At 39.6% G+C, this 8990-nt stretch overlaps 2 pseudogenes; both read right to left on the reverse strand.

The window, feature by feature from the left end:
* Positions 1-6453: 6453 nt before the first annotated feature.
* Positions 6454-7290, reverse strand: LOC136317252 (hypoxia-inducible factor 1-alpha pseudogene; annotated as a pseudogene).
* An 81-nt stretch (positions 7291-7371) lies between these two features.
* LOC136317251 (hypoxia-inducible factor 1-alpha pseudogene) lies at positions 7372-8760 on the reverse strand (annotated as a pseudogene).
* Between the last annotated feature and the right edge of the window lie 230 nt (positions 8761-8990).

The raw sequence follows: 8990 nt of genomic DNA on the forward strand, positions 1-8990 counted from the left end.
CTTTCCACTCTTCATCAAACCTAGTATAAAAACATTCAGATTTAACTATTTCTTTTGTGTTTTCATTTCCTTATGAAGGCTCCTGTGACATGTAAATTTTCTGTTAAATATATGTGTATGCCTTTTTCTTGTTACTATGTCCTTTGTTGGAGACCCAGCTGAGAACCTAGAAGGGTTAAAGTAAAATATATACTCCTCCCCTACACTGCCTTCTAGGAGCATAGGGCACAGATAAATATTAGTATTCTCATAGGTACTCTTTAGAAGGTATTAGGCTGATGGGCTCACCTGTTTTATTTTTTAAATATTTTATTTACTGATTTTAGAGAGAGGAGAGAGAGGGAGAAATGGGGTGGGAGGAGGAGTGGGAAGTATCAACTTGTAGTAGTTGCTTCTTGTATGTGCCTTGACCAGGCAAGCCCGGGTTTTTTTTTGTTTGTTTGTTTGTTTTTTACAGAGACAGAGAGAGAGTCAGAGAGAGGGACAGATAGGGACAGACAGACAGGAACGGAGAGAGATGAGAAGTATCAATCATCAGTTTTTCATTGCTACACCTTAGTTGTTCATTGATTGCTTTCTCATATGTGCCTTGACCGGGGGCCACAGCAGACTGAGTAACCCCTTGCTTGAGCCAGCGACCTTGGGTCCAAGCTGGTGAGCTTTTGCCCAAACCAAATAAGCCCGCACTCAAGCTGGTGACCTCGGGCTCTTGAACCTGAGTCTTCCGCATCCCAGTCCGATGCTCCATCCACTGCACCACACAGCCTGGTCAGGCAAGCCCGGGGTTTTAAACTGGTGATCTCAACATTCCAGGTTGATGCTTTATCCACTGCACTACCACAGGACAGGCTCACCTGATTCTCATATGCATTTTGTGCAATTGGGGGGCTCTTGTAGAATATTTCTAGACAGTACATATCTTTGAACACCAGTGATTTGCCTAAGTTCTTTTGAGAAGAACATTTTCAATAGGCTTAAGAAGGGAGGCTTCTCTGAGGATGCCATTTTGGAACAGAGACTTGAATTCATAAAGTGAGAAAGCTATGCAAAAAAGAATGATGGTCAAGGCAGAAGGAACAGAAAGTGTCAAGACTGTGAAGCACAAATGATTGTTTGAAAATAAGTAAGACCACCCAAATGGGTACAAGCAAAGGGCTATTTATTGTACTTAGAGCTTGTTATAGCAGGGAGTCAGCCACCATTATGAGCATTTGGCAGAGACTCAAAGACAAGTGAGGAGCAGGGAAGATTCACCATGGAAAAAGGGCATAGTTTCAGATATACCCTAATGGGAGGATGTTGGTGTGGGGAAGCTGTAGGAAGGCAAACTAGAAGCAGGTGTTGTATGTAATTGGTTACAGGTGCATATTTGGCTTTCTATTATTGGTCCTAAATTAAAAGCTGGGACAAAAATTAGAGAAGCTGTCAGTTGTTAATCAAGTCCTGGATGTTTGGGGCTTATTGTTACAGAGAGTATCGTTTAGCTTCCTGGATTAGTTGCTAGAGGTAGCAGTCTGATTTCCTCAAGTCTACTTATACAAAGTAAGTTGGTTTCTGCAGATTGTGCATCAGAGTTCTATTTTTATATATGGTCTGGCCATTGTCTTGTTTACATATTCAGTCTTTAAAGTATGACATATTTGAGCCTGACCAGGTGGTGGCGCAGTGGATAGAGAGTTGGACTGGGATGCGGAGGACTCATGTTCGAGACCCCAAGGTCACCAGCTTGAGCGTGGGCTCATCTGGTTTGAGCAAAGCTCACCATCTTGGACCCAAGGTTGCTGGCTTGAGCAAGGGGTTACTCGGTCTGCTGAAGGCTTGCGGTCAAGGCACATGTGAGAAAGCAATCAATGAACAACTAAGGTGTCGCAACACAAAACTGATGATTGATTCTTCTCATCTCTCTCCGTTCCTGTCTATCTGTCCTTATTTAACCCTCTCTCTGACTCTCTCTCTGTTTCTGTAAAGAAAAAAAAAGTACGACATATTTGAGAACACCAGGAAGGCTAGTGTGACTGACAATGAGGGAAGGAGCAGAAAGTGTTAGGAGATGAGGTTAGAGAGATTAGTTGAGAAGAGGATTAGTAGGGCCTAAAAAATCCATAGTAATGAGTTTGTTTTTATTCAGATGTGGTAAGAACTCTTTGGAGTATTCTCAACAGGAGAGTGAAGTGAGCTGACATAGTTTTAAAACGTTACTGTGACTGTGTTGGTCAAATGAGTTTGTAAATATGATATATGTGTTTGCTCACTTGTGATTTGTGTTGGGTGTGGGGGAAGGGCTGTGGGCAGGTAGGGTCGTTGTAGCCTAGGGTTTAGTTTTAGGACTGGGCTTTTCCCCACACCCTTGACTGATTGTATGATCTGGGTGGTGCACTCTCATGAGGAATCCAATTATGCTTCAGATAAGTGACTTTGTATCAGAGACTTCCTTGTTTGTATATTGGATTAAGGGTTTTTGGTTTTCTACACTATAAAGTGGGACAGACCAGGAGCTGGCTCACACAGTTCCTGCTATCACGATTGCAGGGGCTTCCCTGATCCCTTGCCCTTCATGGGAAAAGCTGGTTTTCTGCTTTTCCCTTGTTTTCTTTTGTGGTTTGCCTGTCTTGGTGAGATACCAATAAATAGAATGGCCCACCATCCTCTGACTCCACCATTTCTTTACCGTCTGCCCAAATCCAATGGGAACCTGCATGTGAATGGCCACGAAGGTGGCTCCTGGCCTTACAGACTGTTACATGGATTACAGAGATTCTAGAGAGACATGAATAAAGCAGAGAGGCCAACAAGGAGGCTATTGCCATAAGTGAAAGATGTGAAGTAATTCAGGACATGCTTTTCCCAAAATATGCCACTCTAACATACTGACTATTTTGAGTTAAGGACACTTGAGAAAAAGCATTTGCAAGAAGGACATTCTGATCTTCCTTCTTAACAACAGCAATAACAACAAACAAGAGATGAAATTTACCCATGGAAGATGTTCTCCCTATAACAGAAGGAAATTCTTGTCTCCAAGGATTGGTAGTTGAGGCTGAGAGAAATTTGTACAAACCAACCTTATTAAAGTAACTTTTATCTTCCTAGTCAATTAAATACCCCAGCCCAAGCCTCTTTGCCTTCTTACATTTTCACAATTTACTACTTTGTCTGTCTTAGTATATGTGTTCAATTTTAGCGGCTTATTTGGAGCTTTATTTTTCTTGTCAGGACTTCCATATACATGTAAAAAAATATTAAAACTCATTTGCTTTTCTCTTGTTAATATGTCTTATGTCAGTTTAATTCTTAGGCCCATACCAGAGACATTAAGAGAATAGAGGAAAAATTTTCCTCCCTTACAGAGATGATTGTGGCCTGAACCAGGATAATAGCTGTGGAGATAGTAAGAAGTAGTGGATTCTAAGGTAGAGCCGTGGAATTCATTGATGGTTTGGATGTCAGGTGCCAGGGAATAATCAAGGATATATCTAATGTTTTTGAACTGAACAAATAAGGGTGCCATTACTAAGATGAAGAAAACCTTTCTGAATGCCTTATGCACCTTTATTAAATCTTGTCTACATATCCAGTTGGCATATGGTACTCGAGGGTAAGGATGGTGCTAGTCAAGTTCTCCTCCCACTGTGTTTATTAGAGGATTATATACCCAGGACAGTTTTCATAGAGTATTTCTGACTGATTCTGCTAAATAAATTGTAAAAAAAATTTTTGATACTAAGCCACCAGACAGAGTTTCTAACAGGCATGACTTCATTCATTTTCCCACCCACTGGATACCTAAGTAAAGGATATGACCAACACTTAGGAAATCTACATTTTCCTTCAGGGGATAAATTGACTTGCTTATTATGTAGTCATTCTAGGCAAAGTAGCAAAATGCTATAACTGGATCTGAAAGAATTCAGTTACTTACATTCATTTGAATACAGGGTTAAGAAAAAAAAAAACAACAACTTTGTGCATTTCAATCCTGGAGTAAAGGAGACAGATCAATACCCATCAGAGAATTATAGGTGGAATGTAGATTAGATATAAATCTGTTAGCTGCATTCTTATCCTAAATTATTTGTTAAATGACCAGGTAAGGAAGATCTGCTGTAATTTAAATCTGAATATTATTTTTGTTTTTGCTTCTTCTAAATTTGTAAATGCAACAAAGGAGCTTTCCTCCCCTTATTCTATCATCATATTCCTATTAACTACAGTGTTATATAGAAATATTAGAGGCCCTGATGAGTTAGCTCAGTCATTTAAAGCATTATCCTGAAACATCAAGGTTGTAGGTTCGATTTCCAGTCAGGGCACATATGGAAAGAGACCAAATGAAAACACAACTAAGTGACACAACAAATGCATGCTTTCTCCACCCTCTGTCTGTCTAAAAACAACCAATTAAAAAAGATATTTAGAAAAAGAAATACAGCCTGACCGGGCAGTAGCACAGTGGATAGAGCGTCAGTCTGGCTTGAATATGGGATCATAGACATGACCCCATGGTCATTGGCTTGAGCTCAATGTCACTGGTTTGAGCAAGGGGTTACTGACTCAGCTGGACCCCAGTCAAGGCACATATGAGAAAGCAATCAATGAACAACTAAGGTACTACTGCAGGAATCAAAGGAGGACAAAAAGGCCCAGACAACTTGAGGAAGGAAGTAGGATTTATTTAGCCGGGGGAGCTGTGTGACCCTAATAGAGTCAACAAAACACAAGCTCCTCAAAATTAGACTACTTACATTTCATATACCTTTACAACTTTAGCTTTTATGTGACAAATGCCTGATTTCTATGACTTCTTTGTTTGTAGGCCTACCTGACTTTCATATCTCAGGAAGGGGAAGGGGAGAGGAGGCGAGAGGGTCTGTCCTTGATAATCCTATTATTCATTCTTCTTACCAGAGCTGGAAGTTTATTTCGAGGAATTGATAACGACCAAAGTCCACAGCAGTTGTGTGTCATTTTTTTCAACCTTTCCTGTCTGCCCTTTTTCCCTCAGTCGAGAACACTGAGTTCACAGAATAGAATGTAAGACCCTAGACATTGCAGGTCCCCCTCCTCTGTATTCTTCTGGTTTCTCTTCCCTCAGTCCCCCCTTTTAAAACCTTCAGAACTTTTTATTATACTGAAGTCTCACCTTATTTATTTATTTATTTATTTTTCTGAACAAACCTTCTAAAACCTTGTTGGGCAGATAAAATATATTTTTTTCTTTTTTTTTAAATTTTAAATTTACAATGCACATAGAAAAACAGGATGTTTACTGTGACAATTATATATTTCTAAAATAATTCTTCTAAAATCACTCAATTATTGAAATCTATATGAAAACAGAAGGATGTTATTCGCGACAAAGTGCATAACCCAAACATCAGATTTTGAGCAAATTAACATACTAGGCAATTTTGCTAACAAAGTATGATTTTTTTTTGTTCACAATCTGCTCAAAACATCTTTATACCAACAGGGTGGGCAGAACATTTAAGTTGAATATCAATTACACAATAATTAGCATAAACTTCCACAACTACATATAGGGTATTGTTTTCTTTTGAGCTGGCAAAGTGACTATAGAAACATCAAGTTCATTTCTCTGTATTGAGAATTTTATTGAAATAAATGCCACATACCTTCCAGATATATGCTTATCTTTCTATATCATGTATATGGCTTTAACCATTTAAATAATAAACCATACAAGCATTTAAAAGAGTCATTAAATGATTAACAATGTCATGTTCCAGGTTTAACAATTTCATAGGCCAAAAAAAAGTTCTTAAAAACTAGTTTTATAAATGCAGACTATACTGCATGAGTAACTGCTGGTATTTTTTTAAGAAAATATATTGTGAAATTGTGGCTACCATGTACTGCTGGCAAATCATTATTGTTTATGTAAAATGTGAAAATACTGAGTAAAAAATTTTCAAACTGATCATGATGAAAGGTTACTGCCTTCTTAAAAAATTATATTGGCATCTTATTAAAAATAATTCGATAAGGGACAAACTCCCTAGCCCAAAATAAATAAATAAATAAAAAGGTGCATTTTAAAAATGATGCTATTGCAATGCAATGGTTTAAATACCAAAGAACTGTAAAAATCTGCTGTCCGTGATCTGGCATTAACGTAAATTAAGTAAAAAGGGGATCAAAACTGAACTAACCAAGTTTGTGCAGTATTGTAGCCAGGCTTCTAAAATTAGATAGATATAGGAAATATAAATAGACTGCTTTAGGTAATGAGCCACCAGTGTCCAAAAAAAAGGAATGAGATTATGAAAAAGCTCAGTTAACTTGATCCAACGCTCTGAGTAATTCTTCACCCTGCAGTAGGTTTCTGCTGCCTTGTATAGGAGCATTAACTTCACAATCATAACTGGTCAGCTGTGGTAATCCACTCTCATCCATTGATTGCCCCAGCAGTCTACATGCTAAATTAGAGGGTATTTAAAAAATAGTCTTCTGCTCCATTCCATTCTGTTCACTAGACTTGCATCCTTTTACACGTTTCCAAGAAAGTGTTGATGTAGTTGTATGATCATCTGGCTGCTGTAGTAATGTTCCAATTCCTACTGCTTGAAAAAGGGCGCCATCATGTTCTATTTTTCGTTTTCTTTGAGTATTCTGCAAAGCTATTATCTTTGGATTTAGTTCTTCCTCAGGAACAGTAGTTCTTTGACTCAAAGTGATAGATAACACGTTAGGACTTCTTGGATGAGATTTTTCTGTCTGTTCTATAACTCCTTTTCCTGCTCTGTTTGGTGAGGCTGTCCGACTTCGAGTACCACCACTATATGGCGATGTGGTGGTACTAGCTGTTTCTTTAGATACGTGGGTAGGAGATGGAGATGCAATCAGTATTTTAATGTCTTCCATACCATCTTTTGTCAGTGTTTTTAATTCATCAGTGGTGGCAGTGGTGGCAGTAATAGCTGGTTCTTGCATTTCAGTTGGCTGGAATACTGTAATTGTGCTCGCACTTTGAGGGCTTGTAGAACTGCTTTCCAGTGGTGACAGCTGATCGAAGGAACATAACTGGAAGTCATCATCCATTGGAATATAAGGAGCTAACATCTCCAAGTCTAAATCAGTGTCCTGAGTGGAAAATGCATTCTTTGCTTCTGTGTCTTCAGCAAAAAGTTTCTCTACCAATTCCAACTTGAATTCATTGACCATATCACTATCCACATCAAAACAATATTCACTGGGACTGGTAGGCTCAGGTGAACTCTGTCTAGTGCTTCCATCAGAAGGACTAGCTGGTTGGTCTTGAATCTGGGGCATGGTAAAAGAAAGTTCTGGTGACTCTGGACTTGGTTTTAATTTTAATGCAACTTCCTGATTCAGTGCAGGGTCAGCACTACTTCAAAGTGGCTCTGGGGTTTCAGAGGCAGGTAATGGAGACATTGCCAAATTGATATTCTGTAATTTGTCATTAGATGAGGGGAGCATTACATCATTATACAATGGAACTTCCTTAAGTTGTTGGTCATCAGTTTCTGTGTCATTGCTGCCAAAATCTAAAGATATGATTGTGTCTCCAGCAGCTGGGGCCAGCAAAGTTAAAGCATCAGGTTCCTTCTTAAGTTTATCAAAGAGGCTACTTGTATCTTCTGATTCAACTTTGGTGAATAGCTGAGTCATTTTCATATCTGAAGATTCAACTGGTTTGAGGACACATTCTGTTTGTTGAAGGGAGAAGATCAAGTCGTGCTGAATAATACCACTCACAACATAATTTACACATACAATGCACTGTGGTTGAGAATTCTTAGTGTTATATATGACAGTTGCTTGAGTTTCAACCCAGACATATCCACCTCTTTTGGCAAGCATCCGGTACTGTCCTGTAGTGACTTGTCCTTTAGTAAACATATCGTGATGAGTTTTGGTCAGATGATCAGAGTCCAAAGCATGGTAATATTCATAAATTGAGCAGCCCAAAAGTTCTTCTGGCTCATATCCCATTAATTCAGTAATTCTTTCATCACAGTAAGAAAATTTCATATCCAGACTGTGACGACTGAGAAAAGTCTTGCTATCTAATGGAATTTCAATATTTGATGGATGAGGAATGGGTTCACAAATCAGCACCAAGCACGTCATAGGTGGTTTCTTATACCCACACTGAGATTGATTACCATTGGTATCGTACACATGAATATGTCCTGTGCAGTGAAGTACCTTTCATGTTGCAGACTTTATGTTCATAGTTCTCCCCTGGCTAGTTAGGGTACACTTCATTCTCAGAAAAAAGCTTTGCTGTGTATTTTGCTCTTTACCCTTTTTCACAAGGCCATTTCTGTGTGTAAGCATTTCTCTCATTTCCTCATGGTCACACAGATGAGTAAAATCAAACACGCTGTGTCCAGTTAGTTCAAACTGACTTAATCCCATGTATTTGTTCACATTATCAGAAATATAAATCATGTCACCATCATCTGTGAGAACCATAACAAAACCATCCAGGGCTTTCAAATAAAAGCAATTCATCTGTGCCTTCATTTCATCTTCAACATCCAAATCACCAGCATCCAGAAGTTTCCTCACACGCAAATAGCTGACGGTAAGCCTCATAACAGAAGCCTTATCAAGATGCGAACTCACATTATGGGGAAGTGGCAACTGATGAGCAAGCTCATAGAAAACTTCAGACTCTTTACTTTGCCAAGATCTGGCTGCATCTCTAGACTTTTCTTTTTGACATTCAGAACTTATCTTTTTCTTGTCGTTCGCACCGCCGATGCCCTCCATAGCGAATCGGTTGCCGCGATGCCTTCCCGGCCGGCGCCCTCCAGGCTCGCTCCGGCCTAAGTGCTGGCTCCCTGCACGCGGCGGGAGGGCAGAGGCACGTCCAGAGGTGTGAACCCCCTCATGAGATGCGAGGCAGCAGAATCTGGTGGTGGTTGCAGGACTCCAGGCTGGGCTCAGAAGAGCCTCCTCTCTGGCTGCTGGCTCAGGCGGCGACAAGGGCGATCCTCGCG

The sequence above is a fragment of the Saccopteryx bilineata genome, chromosome X (assembly GCF_036850765.1).
Source record: "Saccopteryx bilineata isolate mSacBil1 chromosome X, mSacBil1_pri_phased_curated, whole genome shotgun sequence".
Lineage (NCBI taxonomy): Eukaryota > Metazoa > Chordata > Mammalia > Chiroptera > Emballonuridae > Saccopteryx > Saccopteryx bilineata.